Genomic DNA, 21,475 nt, shown 5'->3' with positions numbered 1-21,475 from the left:
AGTTCTGGCTCTTAAGCTCTTCCATTTCACACTGATCACAGGTGTTGCATAATGATGCTGACATAACTTTTGTCATGGCCAGAAGCTAGTCACGATTTTCTGAGAAAATGGCAAAAGAAAAAAGAAAATTATCATTTTTCCTATAATGTTAAATTTCCTTTGAGAGTTAGTTTAATCATTTTGCAATAGGGAGGAGGTATGTCAATATTAGGTTCAATAACATGAAGACTTGTAACTGTTAGAGGGAAAATACAGGAATAAGTGATCTCAGACCCTAACATTTTCTTTAATCACGTTTATGCAAAAAACAGTATCAGGCAGAGAGCAATATACTATATTAATTTGGGGTATTTCTCTGATCTAGATATGTATGGTTTTTCTGTCTCTATTCTGTCAAAAATTTAAAAACACTGCTTTAGAAATTGAGTGCAAATAGCATTTTATGAAATCTTTGAGTTTTGATGTTTTATCTTTCAAGAATCTGAGACAATTAACAATTACCATTGCATACACAATTGCATAGACATTTTTCCTTAATGTTAGGTCAATAAATTGTTATGAAGTATATTTGTATTGAGATAGAGTATTGTGATAAAATTTTTAAAACTAAAAATGCCTACATAGAAGAGTACTACAGAAGCAAATTTATTTTGGATTAATTGATAATCTTTTCAAGTCATGGCTCAAATGAGAAATTTTATAAGTTTATAAACGCAACAATAGAGATATGATATAGACGGAATGGCACTTGCCTTAAGAAATGTTATATGAGGCCAGGCGTCGTGGCTTATGCCTGTGATCCCAGCATTTTGAGAGGCTGAGGTAGGTGGATCACCTGAGGTCAGGGGTTCAAGACTAGTCTGACCAACATGGCAAAACCCTATCTCTACTAAAAATACAAAAAAATTAGCCAGATGTGCTGGCAAATGCCTGTAATCCCAGCTACTTGGGAGGCCAAGGCAGGAGAATCACTTGAACCAGGAGGTGGAGGTTGCAGTGAGTTGAGATAATGCCATTGCACTCCAGTCTTGGAGACAGAGTGATACTCCGTCAGCGCCCCCCACCCACCCTGCCAAAAAAAAGAAAAGTTATATGAAAATCTGCAATTACAGCTAACATTGCATTTATAATGAGATATTTAAACATACAAAAGATTTACTATAAGTGTTTTTCAGATAGTAAATTTGCCTATACCTATTATATGATACGAACATAAAATACAAATGAAAAATCCTTATATTTTCAGAACTGTATCACCTTTACAAAGTAGACTACACCTATATTTTCTTCCCCAGAATGAAACTAGTTATTTGATATTTGCTGTTAAATAGTACATAAAGCAATATAAAGCTCCATGAAGCCCAAAGGATTCTGTGTAGAATGGCATTGAAGCGCTCCAAATAAATACCAACATGACTGCATAAGCAGGCAAGGTCTTGCCAGTGTGTCTCTGTGGGCCTCAGTGTCCTTGCCAGAAAGACTGCAAAAATAATATTTAAGGTAAGAGTTATTCTTATTATGAATATTAAAAAGAGGTAAACTACCTAGCAAGATTGTCTGGCAAAAGATTAAACAGACATTAGGATCCTTTCTTCGTTTTCTCCCTTCCTCCCCCTCTTCCTCCCTCCCTCTCTGCCTTCCTTCTTGTCTTCCTTCTTTCCTTCCTTCTTTTCTTCTCTCTCTTTCTTTCATTCATTATTTTCTTTGTTCTTTCTTTTCTTTCTCTCTCACTTATTCTTTCTCTTTTCTGGATGTGTCCTACATCTGAGCTTACAATTTAAAACCATTGAAAATGTTTTCAAACATATGGGCAGTTAGAAAAGGCAAATATTTTAATATCTGTAAGTATTCAATGGCATTTACTATATTAAATTATGACTTAAAATATATATTTATATATATACACATATATTTTAAAACATACCACAATGTTTGCAGTCACTGAGATACAGTGTTTTTGTTTTCGGACTATGCTTCTGTATTGTTTCTTATGTGCTGCATACTGAACAACAACAACAACAACAAAAACCCAAAACGTAAAATAGTGAAATATTTAATTCTAAAAGTTTAAACAATTAAAAAAATTAAAGACATTAATTTGTTATTACTTAGGTCTGTTTGTTATATTACTAAGAATGTTAAGTAAAGTCATCTTAAGATGTCCTTGGTTTTACTTTTGGTATTTTTCCTGCACTTCTGGTAGCAAAGAATCCAAAATGAAAGTTAAATCTGTGGTATATTTGAAAGTATTTTATCTGTTTGCCATTATCTGTGAACTCTTAGCTACTTCTGCCCAGTAATCCATGATCTACATGTTAAAGGACTTTGATATTTTTATGGTTAAAATAAATTGTCTCAAAGTCATTTCCATTTCCATTTTCTATAATGCCATGAGTCCGCTAGGCACTAAGTAAATGTTAATTGAGTTAAATTGTTAATTGAATGACTTGAATAAACCATGAGCTTCAGAAAAACTTTTCGATGAGGAATTGGCTCAGCAACATTTTTAAGCCCCAAACTATTTGTCAAAGGGAATACAAAGGACGTCTATGGATTCAAAATAATTAAAAAATGAACTGATTTTAAAATCATGTAAAATTTTTCCATTAGGATCATTTAGAATGCAATATGAAACTGATTTCATCTTAATGTAGCATTTCTAAATATGAATGACATATTTGTGCAAAACATGCATGCATTGATATATTAGCTCCCTGTTGCTGTAAAAATTTACCACCAATTTGGAAGCTTAAAAAAGACAAATCTACTATCTTTCTGTTCTGTAGGTTGAAAGTCTCACTAGAATAAAATCAAGGTGTCGGCAGGGCTATGTTTCTTTTAAAGGCTCTAGCGCAGAATCCATTTCCTTGCCTTTGCTCCTTCTAGAGGTGACCAACATTCCTTGTTTCATAGCCCTCTTCCATCTTCAAAGTCAGCAGTGTTGAATCTTCTGTGCCTTTCCTCCATAGTTACACCTTTATTTGATTGACTAAACTTTTGCCACCCTGTTTTCACTTTTAGGCAGCCACCTGATTCCAGTGTGCCCATCCAAATGATTCAGCATAATTGTTTTTATCTTAATGTCACTTGAATAGCAATCACCAAATCCATCTACAATCTTCAATCCTTTATTCCAGATAACCTAATACATTCTCTTGTTCTGAGGATTAGGATGTGGGTTCTGCCTATCACAATAGAAGAAAAAAAAGAAAAGAAAAGAAAAGAGAGAGAAAAGATGAAGAAACAAAGGAAGGAAGGAAGGAAGGAAGGAAGGAAGGAAGGAAGGAAGGAAGGAAGGCGGGCGGGCGGGCGGGAGAGAGGGAGGGAGGGAGGGGCCAGGCGCGGTTGCATACGCCTGTAATCCCAGCACTTTGGGAGGCTGAGGCGGGTGGATCATGAGGTCAGGAGTTTGAGATCAGCCTGGCCAATATCATGAAACTCCGTCTCTACTAAAAATATAAAAAGTTAGCCTGGCGTGGTGGCACAGGCCTGTAGTCCCAGCTACTCAGGAGGCTGACGCAGGAGAATCGCTTGAACCCGGGAGGCAGAAGTTGCATTGAGCTGAGATAGCACCACTGTACTCCAGCCTGGGCGACAGAGCAAGACTGAAAAAAAACAGAAAAAAAAAAAGAAAGGAAGGAAGGAAGGAAGGAAGGAAGGAAGGAAGGAAGGAAGGAAGGAAAGAAGGAAGGAAGGAAGGGAGGGAGGGAGGGAGGGAGGGAGGGAGGGAGGGAGGGAGGGAAAAGAAAGCTATAAATAGACTTTTTGTTGCTGTTCTTAAACACGAGGGTTTCCATTTGAATAGTCATTTTGGGAACTGTTCCCAAAGGATGTGATTTAGGGATTGAGAAACCTGAGGCAGATGAGGAAGGCAGCCAATCCAAGGGTATATTATCTAGCTAATCACCTCTGTGGGCATCTGGGGTTGAATCTGTTTGGGATCCTTGATTGGACTGTATAGAATGCATAATAGAAATGTTTGTCCAAAGGATGAAACAGTGCAGTCCTTATGCACCAGCTCCTGTCCTTGGGGGTGCTAACCACTTATACTTGCCCTTTTGAACTTGTATCATAATGGCTAAGCAGGTTCCTTTAAATACATTATTCCATATTGGAAGAGAAACATTGCAGCAGAAAGCTATACAATGGGCAAGTTGCCAACAGGCTGCATATGCATACAGCCACAGTAATAATTAAAATGGTCCTACACCTCCTTGTCATTATTTGCCAAAGTTATGTACAAAAATGAAATGGTCTATGAAGCAAAATGTGTTGGGAAAGATGCAATTAAAGTTGAAAATTCTGAATTGTACTTTGTGTACTTACTGATGGTTGTCTTGGTCTGATTTATATGAAAAGATCATGTGAATGACAAAGTTCCCAGATATTATATACTAGAAAATATTAGAAAATATCTAAGAGAGCTATATGAATTAATGGATAACTAATTCATAACAGTATTGTTACTGATAGAAAATCCAATCCATTTTAGAGACTATGACTTGGCTGCCATAGTACTCAAAATCAGATAGCTAATGGTAAGGCGGTAGTGACAGATCTTTTACAGAAAAATTCTTTGCCCACAGCTAGCTGGAAATGAGAAAAACGATCAACCCTCAAGGAAAATCTGAAAGTATAGACACAGAGGACTAAACAAATTTAGGTAATCTGTATGCTATTGGGAAGCAATACAGTAGGAAACAGAACAAAGACCTATATTATCTATCATTGATGATGATGATGATGTTGATGGATATATATTGGTGTTTTAAAAGTATTCCTTGCATTAATAACCCTGCTAGTTTAGGCTTCACTTTTAACTCAATTCCAGTCATTTATTTAAAGCAGAATGGGGAAGACTGTAGTTCTTCACCTCTCGCCGAATCCACATCTTTGATGTGTGACTTTGCAGTTTCTCTAATTAGAGTGTATTTCTACACCCCATTGTGTTGAATTCATCTAACCAATTGTTTGGTTAATGCAAAATTAGAGGAAAGGATACTGTGTGAGTTATGAGCCTGGGCCTTAATTAACAAGCATTGTGTGTTTTCTTTTGCCATTTTTGGATTTTGTCATATCCATGAGAAATTCTGCCCCACGTGGTCTGCTGGTCCTAGAGGAATAGGAGACTGTGTGAAGCAGAGCTGACCACAATCCATGGCTTGGAGCCAAGTCCATATGAGATCAGCCTGTATCAGCTCTGTTCCAGCTAACCCACAGGACAGTGAGCATGCGAATGTAGGGTTGTTGTTTTAAAGCACTTCAATTTCTATGATGTCATATTGTGTTATTGCAACAGTAACTGATATATAAGCTATTTCTCACAATTTTTCTATCATTATTTCATCTTTGAATGAAACAATTTCAAAACTAAATGGCCATTTGGTCTGCAAGTTTCGCTTCATGTTTTATCTTATTTGCTTTAATCAGTCACACCAACTTAATCCTAGCTGCCACACTGGAATCCTATGAGTCGTATTTGTCTTTTGTTTCTTCATTTATTTACCAATGGGACTTGATGAAAATTTTTGAAGACTTTGATGTAATCTTTTCTGCCCAATATCCAAAGCCGACTTTCTAGATCTAGGTTCTCATAATCAAATTGTTATATTAGAGAACTTGGCCCTTAGATGCTATTTTCTGTAGCCTATCTTTCCATACAATCATTACCAACACCAATGACATCATCATCAGTAATATTTATCCCTTCTTTGTTCCTCCTTCCCCCTTTCTTTAGTGCATTAATTTATACTTTCAAGGACATCTATTAAACATTTATTATGCACAAATACTATCGATGGCGTTGAAGATACAAGTTAGAATGTGACTGAGGCTAGGAGGTAACAATCAGATTATTGTTAAAGTTTCTATCATGTTAGGATCAACTCTGTTAGTGACAATCTCAAAAAACAAAATTAATAACAACAAACAAACAAACAAACAAAAAAGTCCCTTTTCTCAATCAGAAAGTGTTGTCATTTTCTAGGGTAAAATTAGTTACAAAAGTGCCAGTACCCACCCCATTTTTTATCTTGTTGGGACAGCGGCAATATTTTATATATAATACGCAAAATATTCCACTTAAACATTTAAATCAGTATAAGCTTTGTGATTAAAACTTTAAATTTATAGCCTTTCTTTTTTTGTTGTTAAACAGTTAAGTCTTTTTCAATGTCTTGATTTGCTTTCCCTTTAAATATCAATGAACATGGTTAGAGCACCCACAACCATGATAACTAAAAGCAGAGCATACATAATTCTAATCTTCTTATTTGGAACTTTGGCCCCATCTAACTTGCCTGCAGCAATGCTCTTAGTTTATTGTACTCTTAGGGTCACAGTACTGCAAACATTATATAATCTGCTTTTAAAAATTATGCTGAGATCAACTTCATCATGGTTCTCAAAATTCTTTAGTACTTAAGCCAACAAAGTTGCTTCCCCTCTTTGTAAAAGCTTCTCATGTGACAGTTGTTTCTTACAATCCTATATCAAACACTGGCCAGAGTACAGACCTTATACTTTGAGATTTCACCATTGTAGGGGAAGATAGAAAAGAAATGTCAGCAAAAAACAGGGTGAGCATTTGTCTTTTGTAGAGCAAATGAATACACAAAGACAGTGGGATGACATGGGAAGAAACCCTTATTTCTACATTGAGCTGGGAATAGAAAGAGCTATAGAAGATATCAGCGAATTATCATCAAAAGCAGTAACATGGATTTTGGATTTTAAAAATAAATACTTTGCCAATCAGAGAAGTCTGTCTGGACACAACTGGAATTTCTTAAGTACTTAATGTCTACCATCAAATTATGTCATTTATTTCTTAAAACATCCACAGTTTTATAATGATCTCTACTGTTAGAAATTATCTCTGCTATTAGAAAATAAGAAATCAAACAAGTTAATCCTTGTACCTAATATTACCCAATAGTTAAATGGTAGAATTGGGATAAACTTCAACCCTTTTGCCATCAATCCAATGCTCTTTCCATTTTAAGCACTGAGAATAGCAGGCTCAAGAGGAAGCAAAGGTAAAAGAAACACAAGCAAGCAAAGGTATAAGAAACATAAGCATACAAAAGAAAGGGCAAGGAATTCAGGGTGACATTCTTGCTGTGAAGTTGTAAAAGTGTGATGTTATTGAGGGATCTGCATCTTTTAAAATGTTTTCTTTATGTTGGAAATATAAAATTGCCTGAAGAAAAGGAGGGGGAAAATAGATCAGATCTTGATTTGCTTTATTTCATGTATTATTGAGTAGATACATAAAAATATATGTAAGTTGAATTTCTATAACGTGGACTTTCTTTCTCAGTTAACTTACTTTGGAGAATTACAAGTTTAGAGCAATCAATGTTATTTCAATAGAAAACTGATCCTAAGAGTTGGGTAATTAATAATTCATAAAATTATATACATTTTTAGGTAGGTATCTATGGCTTCAACATCTATTTAAGAATCTTATTATGTACTCTAAGTTTTGAGAATTAATTATAAAATTTGTAATTTTAATGATATAGTTTTGTGGTCAAAGATATGTTGTATCTAACATATTAGCAATCATTCTTTGGGATGTGTCAAGAACTGCTTTGTGGTGTTGTATGTGTCAAATTTGGAAAATATTCCAAATGTGCTTAGAAATTTGAATATTATGTATTCTTGACTTTCTGAAAACAGGGTCACTTTTCTCTGCTAAACTTACTACTTGCATAATCAATTTGTCAGATTTATTCGCTAAGTCAATGTCCCTCATGATTCCCATGATGTTTTAGCATCTGGTTTGTGTATTTACTGTGTTCTGTGATTTTTCTATGCTTCTTATTTTCTCTTTTTCTGACTTCCATTGTATTAATATTTTATTCACTCCATCCATCCATATACTATATTCCAAGGACATACTCCTCATAATCTTTTATAGGCTACATTTATAATTTAACCTTCATATTAAGTTAAGCAAGTTTTAAAGTTGTGTTTTTTTTCCAAAGGATGTTGGTAGAGAACTTGCATCATAATATATTAAAATAAACAATATAATCACTTTTTAATAATACAATATTGATGCAGACATCAAAACATAGATATATGAGGCACAAAGGAAAGTTCAGCAAAAAAACACTGCATATATGGAAATTTAATATATCAAAAAATTATACTTCAACTACTTCAATGTAGTGGAAAAATAGAAGTTAGCAAATTTTGCTTGTACAACTGAAAGAATATAAAGTACCACATAACTCACAGCTTACCTACAGAAAAAAAAGAGTCTGACAACATTTCAAATGTATTAAATATCTAAATATAAAACAAAATGTGAGGAGAAAAATGCATACATGCAAAAACAGACATGTACTCACACCAATGTTGGATATAAAACCCAAAATCTGTAAAGAAAAAGATTTAGTTATACAAATATTTACCTTTGTTTTTGTAATGCAAACTATATATTAAACAAAATCAAATGACAAAAAATAAATTGTAAAAATATGGGCCATGCATGTGGCAAATATAAGGTTCATATGCATTTCTTTATTTGAAATTTATAGTTAACACATTGTTAATTATTGTTTTAGCTAAAACACACTTTTTTTACTGTAAGTCACTCACAGTTTATAAATATGCAAAAGCATTGTATAGACACTTTTAATATTTCTTTAATATTAATATTTCTTTTAATATTCTTTTTTATATTAAAAATCTGTCTCTTCTGGATCATTTTTTGAATTGAATTCCCTGGTATCCATGGTTTTCTTTACAATATCATCCTCTGTGATACCACAAGCATTAGTAATGCAGAATTTATTTAAATAACTAATTTAAAAAGTGAAAGCCATTAATGTTGGCATTTAAGTGGGCTTTGGAATTCTGTAGACAAAATAAAGTATTTCTTTGAGGCTTTTTAAATTAAAGTAAAATATAAATAAATTATAAATTTTAATTTTATTATATTATATAATATAAATCATAATTACATATTATTATATATATAACATATAGTATATTATATAATATATAATGATATTTATAATATATATTATTATAATATTATATTATTTAATTTATTTAATATAAATAGTTTGTAATTTTAAAAATAAACATACTTAACTAACATATCTTCTAGATATAAATATACAATACTGCAAACACCCACAAATTTTGGTCCACTTATAAACTGGTGGATAAGTATGCCATATTTTAGTCTATTTGTAAATTAATTACGAATTTGTAAATGTTTTAAATACAAAAATATATCACCAAAGTCCAAAAGCAAATTAAAACAAATAATATTAATAGTTAATTCCTAGAAGAGGAAATTCCAATGGCATATGTGTAAAAACAGAATTTCAACCCTTACTAGAATATCAGGAAAACACAATTGATTATAAAATACACTCTCCCCAAAATAATGAAGAGTGCTTACTCTTGTCAGGAATTCAGTATAAAGCAGCCCTTTAATGTATTGTTGATTAGGATTGCTGATATTAATACATTTTGAAAAATGAAGATGACACCTTATCCTCTAATATAAACTACATATAGCATTTCACCCAGAAATCACAGTTCTGGGAATATGTACTATTAAGAAAAAATACATAAATTTTAGTACAAAGTTAATTGTTTAGTTACTCCAAAATGAAAATGAAGTGAATGTCTAGTAATAGGGGCATGGGTAAATGTATTAGTCACCATTCAGGAGGAATGAGACACATTTTACCCGCTAAAATATAAGGAATAAGTTAAAAATAATCAAAATGCAAATAAATAAATAAAATATAATCCTTTAGATTGCTTAAATTTTGTTTTTATATATACATTGAGGACTTATTTACCATTTCATTTTAACCCAATTGTTTTTAAGGTTCTGTTTTCTTTCTCAGCAAACTGCACCTTTTAGTAAATTCAGTCTTTGAATCATTGGGGGCTGTAAATTCTGTCACTTGACTTCGTATTTGTGAAACTCTTGTATTTCACAATGTTGAAGCACATTTAGCTAATCCAAAAAAATTCAATAGGGGCCAGGCTTGGTGGCTCACACCTGTAATACTAGCATTTTAGGAGGCCAAGGCAGGTGGATTGCCTCAGCTCAGGGGTTCAAGACCAGTCTGGGCAACATGGTGAAACCCCATCCCTATTAAAATACAAATATTAGCTGGGCGTGGCAGCATGCGCCTGTAGTCCCAGCTGCCGGGGAGGCTGAGGCAGGAGAATTGCTTGAACCCAGAAGCAGGAGGGTGCAGTGAGCCAAGATCGCACCACTGCACTCCAGCCTGGGTGACAGAGCGAGACTCCACCTCCAAAAGAAAAAAAAAAAAAAAATTCAATAGGACTTGTTGAAAAATTTTTGAAGACTTTTAGGCAATCTTTTCTGCTCAATTTCCAAAGCTTACTTTCTAGATCTAGGTTCTCATAATCAAATTATTATATTAGAGAACTTCAGCTTTTTGGGATAATATTCACATTCAGCTTTTTGGGATAATTCATTGTTTTCTTTTTTATTTTGTTACATGAAAATATATGCTGTGTATCTTACTGTAACCTATTGCAGGTAATCTGCATTTTCATTCTTACAGTTTTAAGGGTTTTATCTCACATTTGTGGTCTAATGTCTTGCTTTATTCCTAAAAATGTCCTACCTTTATCTCTTTGAATTCACCTCTTCCAGAACCCCTATTAAATACTGATTATAAATCTTCATTTAATTGTTCTTGTTTCCTAATTTTAATTTTATATTCTTGAAAAATTTATCTATGCTTTAGGTGATTTCCTCAAATCTATTTTTCATTTATGAATTCTCTCTAAATTCAGCTCTAAATAGACTAGTATTTAGCATTTCTATCCAATGTTTAAGGAAGTATCTTATTTTAAAATTACATTTTTTAAAAACTTGCTTGTTCCTTTGCCAGATTTTCTTTTTATTACGTTATTGATTCTATTCTTACCATGTTCCCTATTCATTTTAAAACATATTCATTTTAAACATTTTCTTGAGAATGATCTGTTTTCTTTACCTCTTATGAATATGAATGCTTTTGTTTGTGTCTTCTGACTTTTCCTCAAGGTGTCTGGTTATAAAAATATTTGAATAATGAGCTTACCTTCTACAGAAGTTGTTTCCAATGGATAGTTTGATGCCATAGATTCTAATGTAATTCCCCTGAAATGGCTTTGCATTTAAATTTGTATTAATATCTGCCTGTGAAACAGCCTCCTGGGTTGCACATGGAAGTATCATGTTTTACATTGTTTTTTCATCTCAGGATTTCAGCATTGTAAATGTAGTGAGAAAAGTGCCAATACTTGTGTACAGTACAAACTTGGGTTTCCACTTTTAAATTATGGTTCTTTTATCCTTAAAAGCCCAGGTGAACAGCTCAACATGTTACCACACTGCATTCCCAATCTAGGAAGAATAATGTTTCTAATCCTAAGTGGAGATGGGTCATCCTTTCTCAATTCTTGGATTTATCAACAAGACCAACTGTACCTATCTGCTGCACACAAGGCCAGGATTCTTGATTACTATCCCTAAATAATTTTGGATCATGAGTCCCAGACAGCACACAGTGCACAATTCCCATGCTCATGTAGGCCATTCAGTTTCAACTTCGACTCTCCATTCTCGTTCTACATTCTCACTTTATTTTTGGTTGCTGTGGCTTTTTCTTTCTTATTTTTCAAATTTGCCATGCATTGACAATTATATATTATCCCAAATTTCATGCTCATAGTGAAGATAGAGCTTTGTATATTATCCCCTGTCATAGTGATAAGAAATGTGAATTTGATAAAAATCTCTAATTTACAGTAAATCTGTAGCAGACATTTTGAAACATGATCCTTTCATGATTTAACTGAGCTTATGCTTATGTACTAATAAATACATTGAAAAGAAACAAGAAGCTCTACTTAGCTCTGAATAGGTCTTGAACCTTCATAATGAGATTATCACTTTGTTTTTCTCAAGTGTTACTCATAGGCTGTGATTATGTACAATATACAAATGCCAAAAAAAAAAAATGCCAGCAACATATGGAGATGGTCATTTATGTTGGAGTTAGCATTTTGGTACTGTTATATGGGCATCTGTTAACAGCAGATGCAACTTAATATTACTTTTAACTAAAGTCCCCAGAAAAACAAATATAACAGTAAGTAAAAAATCTGTCATTCTGTTTTCAGTGTTCATACCAGCTAGGGAATGTTCTTTTTAAATATAATATTTCCATATGGTAGATTTAAATAAGCATGTTTTAGCTAAGCTTCATAAAGTTGGTTTTGTTTGTAGCATGTTCAGTGTATTAAGTTCATGATGTAGATACTAATTCTTTAAGTTTGAATAACAGATATTTAATTTCTTGAAATTTTCAAAAGGAAATTTTAAGATAATTACGAATTATAATTCTAATATCTAATGTTATTCATATATATTTTTATACATTTAAGTATGGTGACGTATCTACTATCTACTACTTACATATTGTTTTTCTAATTTTGCAGTTGACTTTTCCATTAACCAACTTCAAGAAAAATATAGGAAAAAAGAAAAAAATAAAGACAAGTAGCCTACATGATTGGCTATTTACCTTATAGTTAAACAATTTGAATATTAAATATTTCAATGTGATTAAGTCTTGGTAAGTTGCATGTGTCTAGGCATTTAATCCAGTTTTTCTTGGTCAGCCAATTTGTTGGCATATAACTATTCATAGTAGTCTCTTATGATTCGTTGTATTTCTGTGGTTTCAATTGTAATGTTTCATTTCCATTTCTGATTTTATTTGTTTTCTTTCTTTTCTTAGTCATAATGAGTCCATCCATTAACATTAAAGGATGCTGACTTTTACAAGTGACTTTTCTTTATCTATTGAGATGATCATGTGGTTTTTGTTCTTCATTCTGGTATTTCAATTTTATCTTTAAAAAAAAAAACTCAAGTTAGTCAATCTTTTGTATTATTTTTATAGTTTGTTTCATTTATTTCATTGATCTCTATTGTTTTTCCCTTCATCATAACTGTGGGCTTAATTTATTCTTGCTTTTTCTAGTGACTGGAGGAAAATGTTAAGTTGTTTGAGATCTTCTTTTTTAACATGGACATTTATTGCTATAAACTTCTCTCTTAAAGCTGTTTTTGCTCTATTCCATAAGTTGCGGTGTGTTGTGTGTCCATTTTTATTGTCTCGGGATATATTTAAATTTATCTCTTAATGCTTTATTGACTCATTGGTTGTTCAGAAACATGTTACTTAATTGTGATGTATTTGCGAATTTTCTCAAATTCCTTCTATTATTGATTTCTGGTTTCATATAACTGTCATCGGGAAAGATACTTGATATAATTTCAATCTTCATAAAATTGTAAAATTTTATTGTGTGGCCTAAAATACTATTTATTTTGGAGAATGTTTTGTGCACACTTTAGAAGATTCTTCAGGAATTGTATGGAATGTTCTGTATATGTCTGCTAATTCCACTTGGTCTAAAGTGTAGTTTAAGTCAGATGTTTCCTTTCACTTAATCCGTCCAACTCCTAATACCACTCCCTCTCAAACTCTTCCAAGAAATTGAAGGAAAGATAATATTTCCAAACTCATTTTACCAGGTCATCATTACCATGATTCCAAAGCCAGACAAAATTACAAAAAAATTATAGGCCAATATTCCTGATGAACACAGATGAAAAAATCCTCAGCAAAATACTCGCTCACTGAATTTGACAATACGTTAAAAAGATTACTCACCATGATCAAGTGAAATTTATTTCTGGTAAGCAAGTATAAACACAGGCAAATCTATAAATATGATACATACATCAACACAATGAAGAAACAAAAAGATATGATTATCTCAATAGACGAAGGAAAATCATTTGACAAAATCAACATCCTTTTATGATATACACCCTTAAACATTAGATTTAGAAGGAATGTACCTCAACACAATAAAGGCAATATATATGGCAAACACAACTAACATCATGCTGAACAGTGAAAAGTGAAAGCTATCCCTCTAAGACCAGAAACAAGACAAGGATGAACATTCTCACTACTTCTATTCAACATAGGCCTAGATGTTCTAGCCAAAGGGGTTAAGAAGAGAAAAAAAATACAAATTACATGATATTACATATAGAAATCCCTAAAGACCACCAAAAACCAAAAATAAATAAATAAATAAAAGTAACAAATTCAGTAAAGTTGCAGGATATAAAATCAAAATATAAAAATCAGTATCATTTCTATCCACTAACGTTGAACTCTCTGAAAAAGAAATCAAGAAAAGAATCCCATTTACAATACTAGCCAAAAAATTCAAATACTCAGGCATAAATTTAAGACTTCTACACTAAAAAACCACAAAACATTGGTAAACAAAAATAGAAGAAATAAATAAATGGAAATATATTTTGTGTTCATGAATTGCAATAATTAATAATATAAAAATATCCATACTACCCAAAGATATCTACACATTCAAGGTAATCTCTATAAAAATTCTAATGACATTATTTGCAGAAATAGAAAAAACATCTTAAAGTTTGTATACAACTACAAAAGACCCTAAATAGACAAAGCAATCTTGAAAACATAAATAAATAAATAAGCTAGAGGCATCACACTGCCTGATCTCAAAATATACTACAACACTATAGTAACCAAAACAGCCTAGTACTGCCACATAAGCACAGGCATAGAACAATAGAACAGAATAGAAACCCCAGAAATAAATCCATGTATTTATGGGCAATTGATTTTTGACAAAGGTGCCAACAGTGCAAAATGGAACAGGACGGTCTCTTCAATAAATGATGTTGGGACAGCTGGATATCATAAGAATAAAATTAGACCAGTATCTCCTACTACATATAAAAATCAACTCAAATAAATTAAAATTTAAATGTAAGACCTGAAACTATAAAACTACTAGAATAATACAGGGAAAAGTTTCATGACATTGGTCTACACAATATTTTTTTGGATAGGAATACAAAAGCAGAGGCAACAAAAGTAAAGGTAAAAAAATGGGATTACAACAAACTAAAAATCTTCTGCACAGCCAAAGGAACAATCAATACAGTAAAGGGACAACCTATAAAATAGGAGAAAATATGTGTGAACCATACATATGATAAAGGGTTAACATCTAAAATATATTAAAAACTCAAACAACTCAATAGCCAAAAATAAATAGCCTAATTAAAATGTGGACTAGAATACGTATTTTTCAAAAGAAAACATTCAACCTGTATATGAAAAAATGTTCAATCATCAGAGAAACGTAAACTAATTACTAATCATCAGAGAAATGTAACTAATCATCAGAGAAATGTAAATCAACACCACCATATCACTTAACACTCAATAGAATGGCTGTTATTAAAAATAAGAAAGATAACAAGTGTTGGCATGGATATGGAGAAACGGAAACCTTTGCATACTGTTGGTAGGAATGTAAATTAGAACAGTCATTAAAAAATACTACACAGAGGTACTTCTAAAACATTAAAAATAGAAGGGCTATATGACCAAGCAATCCCACTCATAGGTATTTACTTAAAAGAGATAAATCATTGTGTTGAAGACATATCTGCACTCCCATGCTCATTGCAACATTATTCACAATAGCCAAGATATGGAAAGAACCTAAGAATCTATCAAAGGATGAATAAATACAGAAATGTAGTAAAATATGTATATATGTGTATATATATATGTATAAATGCATATTTATGTATACACACACACGGTGGAATATTATTCACTCCATTCCAAAGCCTAAGAAAGAAACCCTGTTATTTGTGCAACATGGTTGAACTGGGAGGTTTTAAGGTGAATAAGCTAAGCACAGAAAGATGAATACCACTTGATTTCACTTATACGTGGAATCTACAACAGTCAAAAATCACGAAAGTAGAGAGTAGAATCAAGGGTTGTGGGAGGGAAGTGGTTGGGGAGATGTTGGTCAAAGGTTCGAAAGTTTCAATTAAAAAGGGAGAATAGGTTCAAGAGATCTATTGTACAACATGATGACGATAGTTAATAAAAACGTATTATATACTTGAAAATTCCTAAGAGAGTAGAAAATGCTTAGAATATAGAAATAGAAGTATGTCTGGTAATGCATATGCTAATTAACTCAATTAAGCCATACCACAATGTATACATATTTAAAGACTATATGTTTTATCCAATAAATATTCTTTGTCAACTAAAAAGAAATAAATTAGTAAAAATACTAACGAGTATAAGCATGAGAAAGTACTTAATATCAGACCAAATAATACATGCTCCTTTAAAATTCTTCATGCTTATGAATAAATAAAATGCTTCATGCTTATAAATAAAAAGAAATAAAAATATTAAATTAATTGTGTTCCTTCCATATAGTGGGATATAAGAAATATTAACAATCATGTTTCAAATAATTGCAAATTATAAACATGAAAGTTCCTCAATCTCACTCTTGGAGAATTTCTCTGTTTCTATACACTGAGAGCTCATTTCTCACCTATCAGATTGGCAAAACATAAAAGTTCTGACAACATGTTCTGTTGGCAAGACTGTGATGAAAGGGACATTCTCATACACAGATGGTGAGATTGAAATTGGAAGGGAACTTGGACACCACTAGCAAAATTACATATTCAGCCACCTTTGAATCAACAATCTTGCTTCTAGGAATCCATATGAAAGTTAGACTGCCAAAATAGGAGGTGACATATACACATGTTTATTTATTCCATCATTATTTGCAATAATAAAAATAATTAACCCAACCTTATACCGTCAAAGGACTAGTTGAATATACTGTCATATGTCTGTATGATATATAAAGAATATTTTCAATACAAAAATAAAATCATCTTCAGAATATATATGTGTTAAATGAAAATAAAAAGTGCAGAATGGTGTTAATATATGCCAAGTTTTGTACAAGAAAAGAAAATATGAATATGTATATTTCCATTTGCTCATGCATTTGTTTATATTTATAATAGTAACCACTGGAAGGAAAAGTCAAAAATTGATCAAAAAAGAAGTGTTCAAGGATGGATTAAGACTTTCTTAAATGCACAATGCTATGTGGTTTCTGACTCTCAGACTCTCAGATGTTTTGTATTTAATAATGTTTTACATAATTATAAATAAAATTAAGGTAAAAATCCCATAAAACTATAAACAACTCACCAATTTAAATATTAGCATACTGATATCACACAAAAATTGCTTTAAGTGATTGAAAGCACAATATTTTCATAATGACGAAAGTGGTGTATTTAATCAGATCTTCGTACATATAGTTTGTAGTAATATTGGATATGTTCATTTAAAACCATTTTTAGAATATAAAATTAAAAAGTAAAACAAGGTATTCATCATAAGAATACATAGAATTGAAGTAGTCAAAACACTAATATTAAATTTGTATTAAAATAACATCTTGATTTATTTTAATACATATTAAGATACATGGGAGGAGACATGTTATTTTACTACAAATTGTAATTTGTATTAATTTAACAAATTGTAATTTATATTAATTTGTAAATTATAATTTATAAATTGTAATTTGTAGTAAAATAACATGTCTCTGACTCCAAAACCCCAGTGAATGGGCAGGGTTATGCATCTAGGGTGCTACTGCTTTCCCTTAATTGGCTGACTTCTCTTTATATTAAATGCTTCCAGGTGTTATAAGAGAAGAAGGTACATTTTTCATTACTTCACCATCTTTGATTGTAATTTTCTCTCTACTGGTTGTCTGCTGCTTCCCTGTTTCTTATTGACCAGTGCTTCTCTATGGAATGAATCAAAATGCTGGATTTCTCATTGGATACACATAGAATTTTGGAGAGAAAGCCTGGTGAGATGCTCCTTAACATCTCAATACCTCCAGGTACTTCCTGTTCAGTTGCCTCTGGGAATTCCTCCATTAACACTCAACTCTCTTAGATTAGGTACCAGCAAGATAGCTTTCATTGTCCATTTGACAGACAGGAAATGTTTGAGAAATGGCTGCTCAACCCTCATTTCTCTGTCTACTTTGCCCTCTCTCTACTATTCTCTTTTTCCATTCTCAGCCTCAAGGAAGATCAACAAGGGCAATCAGCTACTCTTGCAGGAATTAAGATTCCAGGCTTCTCCTTTCAGCCATCCTCTCTTTTAATAAGTAATTATTTTATGTATCCCTGTAATTTGATCTCTTGTCCTTCCCTCTGGTCTTATTTTACAGATTGAGAAAGTGGTCACTTTTCTAAGAAATGTATCTGTCCCATTGTCAATGTTATCTCTTTAGAGAATGTGGGTACTGACAAGCAATTTTTTCTTTAACTTTGTGTTCTTGAAGATAATGCCATGATAGTAGAAAAAGTTACATTAAACATTCTCTTACAGTGGTGTATGAGGTTGGCAAAAAATAAATTTGAATTAAAAAAAAAACTTTGTTAGAGAAATCTAGATATTGGAGGCAAAGTATACAAAAACCTAGTTCTATTTTACATTAAGATATCATGAAAGCTTATCAACAAAATAATATTTTTAAGATGCAACCACAAATTACCAGTAAACAGAAAATATTGTGCCCAATAAAAACAGAGCTGATATAAAAACTTTAAAATGTCAGTGAACATTACTGCAATCTAACTCTACAAGGTATGAGTGCTATGATGTGAATGAGGGTTTAAAGTAGAAAAGTATTTCTCTCTATTGTGTTTTTAGAAACCTTGAGTAATGGAACACTTCCTCCTTCTGTGGTTTGTAATGGAATAAAATCAGAGAAAAATCTACAATAAATTTTGCTTTGTAGGACACATAGGTAGAAATTTATGTTGCAATCTAGATTTTATTTTTATACAATTATCTCTAAGAAAAAATTCTATTTTCTCCTATCTGTTGCTTTAAAAGAATATGTAACATGGTTCTCCATCTGCAGAAGCTATTTTTGATATATTCATAAACCTTTATTTTGATGGGTTATTTTAAAATTGTGATAACATTTCTCTTTATTTTATTCCCCTTCTTTTTTCACCAAAGAGAAAAATATATACTTTCAGCTCCAACTAAGTACAAAATTTAAATCATTAGCTCACATTGTCTAGTTATTGAAACTTTTTAGTTCAGATTTAGTGCCTTTATTTCCTTAAAAATATAGTAGACAAAGGGTAAAAAAAGTTCAATGCATTTCACAATGATCTTAATTAAGGTCATAGGGAAAAAAAAAAAAAGACCTTTTCAGGATTTCACTGTATATTGTTTTGTACCTAAAGCCAATTATCTTCTAAAAAAGAATAGGCCATTAACTCTGAGTTCAAAGAAATCAAGATATTTTATTTTTTAAGAAATTAGTCTATTTTAGTAATCATTTTCTTAACTATCATTGATTCACCTGATCAAGATTACTTCTTAACCTATCATTTACAAGTTTAATTTTAGGTGTTTCTGTGATCCACTCTCACTATAGATACTCGATAAATATTTGTTAAGCAAATGAATAGAAACATCTTCAGTTATCGTTTCACCCTGATCAGTCTATTCCTGTAAGTCTCATGGCACCTTATCTCTTCCCATGTTCACCCTTTCTACCCAATACCCTTCCAAATATTACCTGAAAAAGAAAGTCTTTTTCTTTTTTTCTGTTCTTGTTGATACTTCCTTTCTTGAATTTTTGGCTTTTTTTCTGTATTCTCCAAAATAAAACATGGGGCAACTTGGTTTCTACATTTGTATTATTTTTTTTTCTTTTTCTTCTTTTGTATTTTCTTAGCTGTATATATGTAAGTCTCTAATTTATGTCTAACTTCATTTCAAGTTTATTTATCATCTGGAATTGATTTATTTAAACTGAATAGGTTTCATTATTTAAACATTATACACTGTCAAGAAGAATTTCAAAACCAATGACTAGTCTTTTATCTGTGAGTTTTTTTTTTAAATATCACTTTAAAAATTTACAGTATTAAATTTCATTTATTCTAGCCACTGCTATTTTTAGGTATACGGCTGGGATATTATTTTCCAACCAGCTACTTTATTTTCCGTCATTATATACCCAAAAAATCAGATGTTAATTGTTCCTAAGCAAAGTAATACACTTTAAGCTGTATGGCAGTGTGCCATTTTAAATCATGTTCTTTGTACGTCTTGATAATCATGGAATTATATGACATGACATTTATTAAGTAAGATTCCATAATGACTACTGACTATTTCAAGTGCTAGATAGTAAGCTAGAGGGCAAATATGTTAAAACACTCAGTATATAAACTATTGAAATAAGAGAATATTTTATATGGGTATGAAGGATGTCTGCCTGGAGGAAGAAAACTGGCAGGATTGGAGAAGATTTCCAATAGCAGTTACATCTGACTTAAATTTTCAAGAGGAATGAGAAATTTGCCAGGTTAAGTGGTGAGAGCAGGAGGCTTTCCGAGCAGAAGGAGTAGAAGCTGTGAGTTCATAAAATTGTAAGAGAACATGGCACACACAAGTACTGTCAGTAGTTAAGTAGAGACATAGTATAATGAGCACAAGGTATGTGGGGGCGATACTAAGAGCACAGATAAGCAAACAAGAAGATTCAGATCCGTAATGAAGAAGTTAAATTTTATCTTGAATTTTTCTAAGGCGGTGACAAATACTTTTAAAAGCTTCACTACGGTGGTAAGTAGAATGAATTAGAAGTTAAAAAATTGAGACTAGGAAAACAGTGTATATTTTCACAGACCAAGCAAACCATAATGACAGTCAGAGTGGAGGCAATGAGAATGAATACAATGCTGCATGGACAGGTTCAAGAAATATCAGATAAGTAAAATTTGTAAGTCTTCATTCATCTATTAGATATGTCAGTAAGGAACGGGATAACATTTTTTAACTGGCTTGGGCAACAGAGTGCGCAATTAAACTATTAAAATACGGAAGCAAATTTTAAAATTAAGATATTGGGTTAAACTTTAGACAAGGAATTTTACATAAAACCAGCAAATAAATATCTAGCAAGAAGTTAGCTACATGGGTGTGGAGTTTATGCAGTTAGGTTAGACTAGCCAGTTTCAGGGCTATCTACATACTGGTGGACCATAAAACCAAAAGAGTAAATGAGATTATCTGAGTAAACGCGATATCAAGGAAGAGGAGAGAACCGAGATGGAGCTTTGGAGAATACCAGCACTTTTGGGGTCATTAAGAGAAGATTATTTTGCCAAGAAGGTAAAAAGATACACCCAGACATAAGAGAAAAAACAGAGAAACAAAGGCCATGAAACTAAGAAAGGAAATAATTTTAAGAGGAGAGGATTGGATGATTAATGGTGACCAATGTACCATGGGTTTGAGTTACTTATGGACTGAAAACAGTCATCTGGCTCAGCAACAATAGTTATAATGATCTCTGCAAAAACCACTTCAATGGAATGTCACTTAGAGGAATAACTTCTATCTGGTTTCTGAAATAATTTCTACAGAATGGTTTA

The sequence above is a fragment of the Macaca mulatta genome, chromosome 14 (assembly GCF_049350105.2).
Source record: "Macaca mulatta isolate MMU2019108-1 chromosome 14, T2T-MMU8v2.0, whole genome shotgun sequence".
Taxonomy (NCBI): domain Eukaryota; kingdom Metazoa; phylum Chordata; class Mammalia; order Primates; family Cercopithecidae; genus Macaca; species Macaca mulatta.
The sequence above is the reverse complement of the archived record's forward strand: the minus strand, read 5'-3'. Positions refer to the sequence as shown.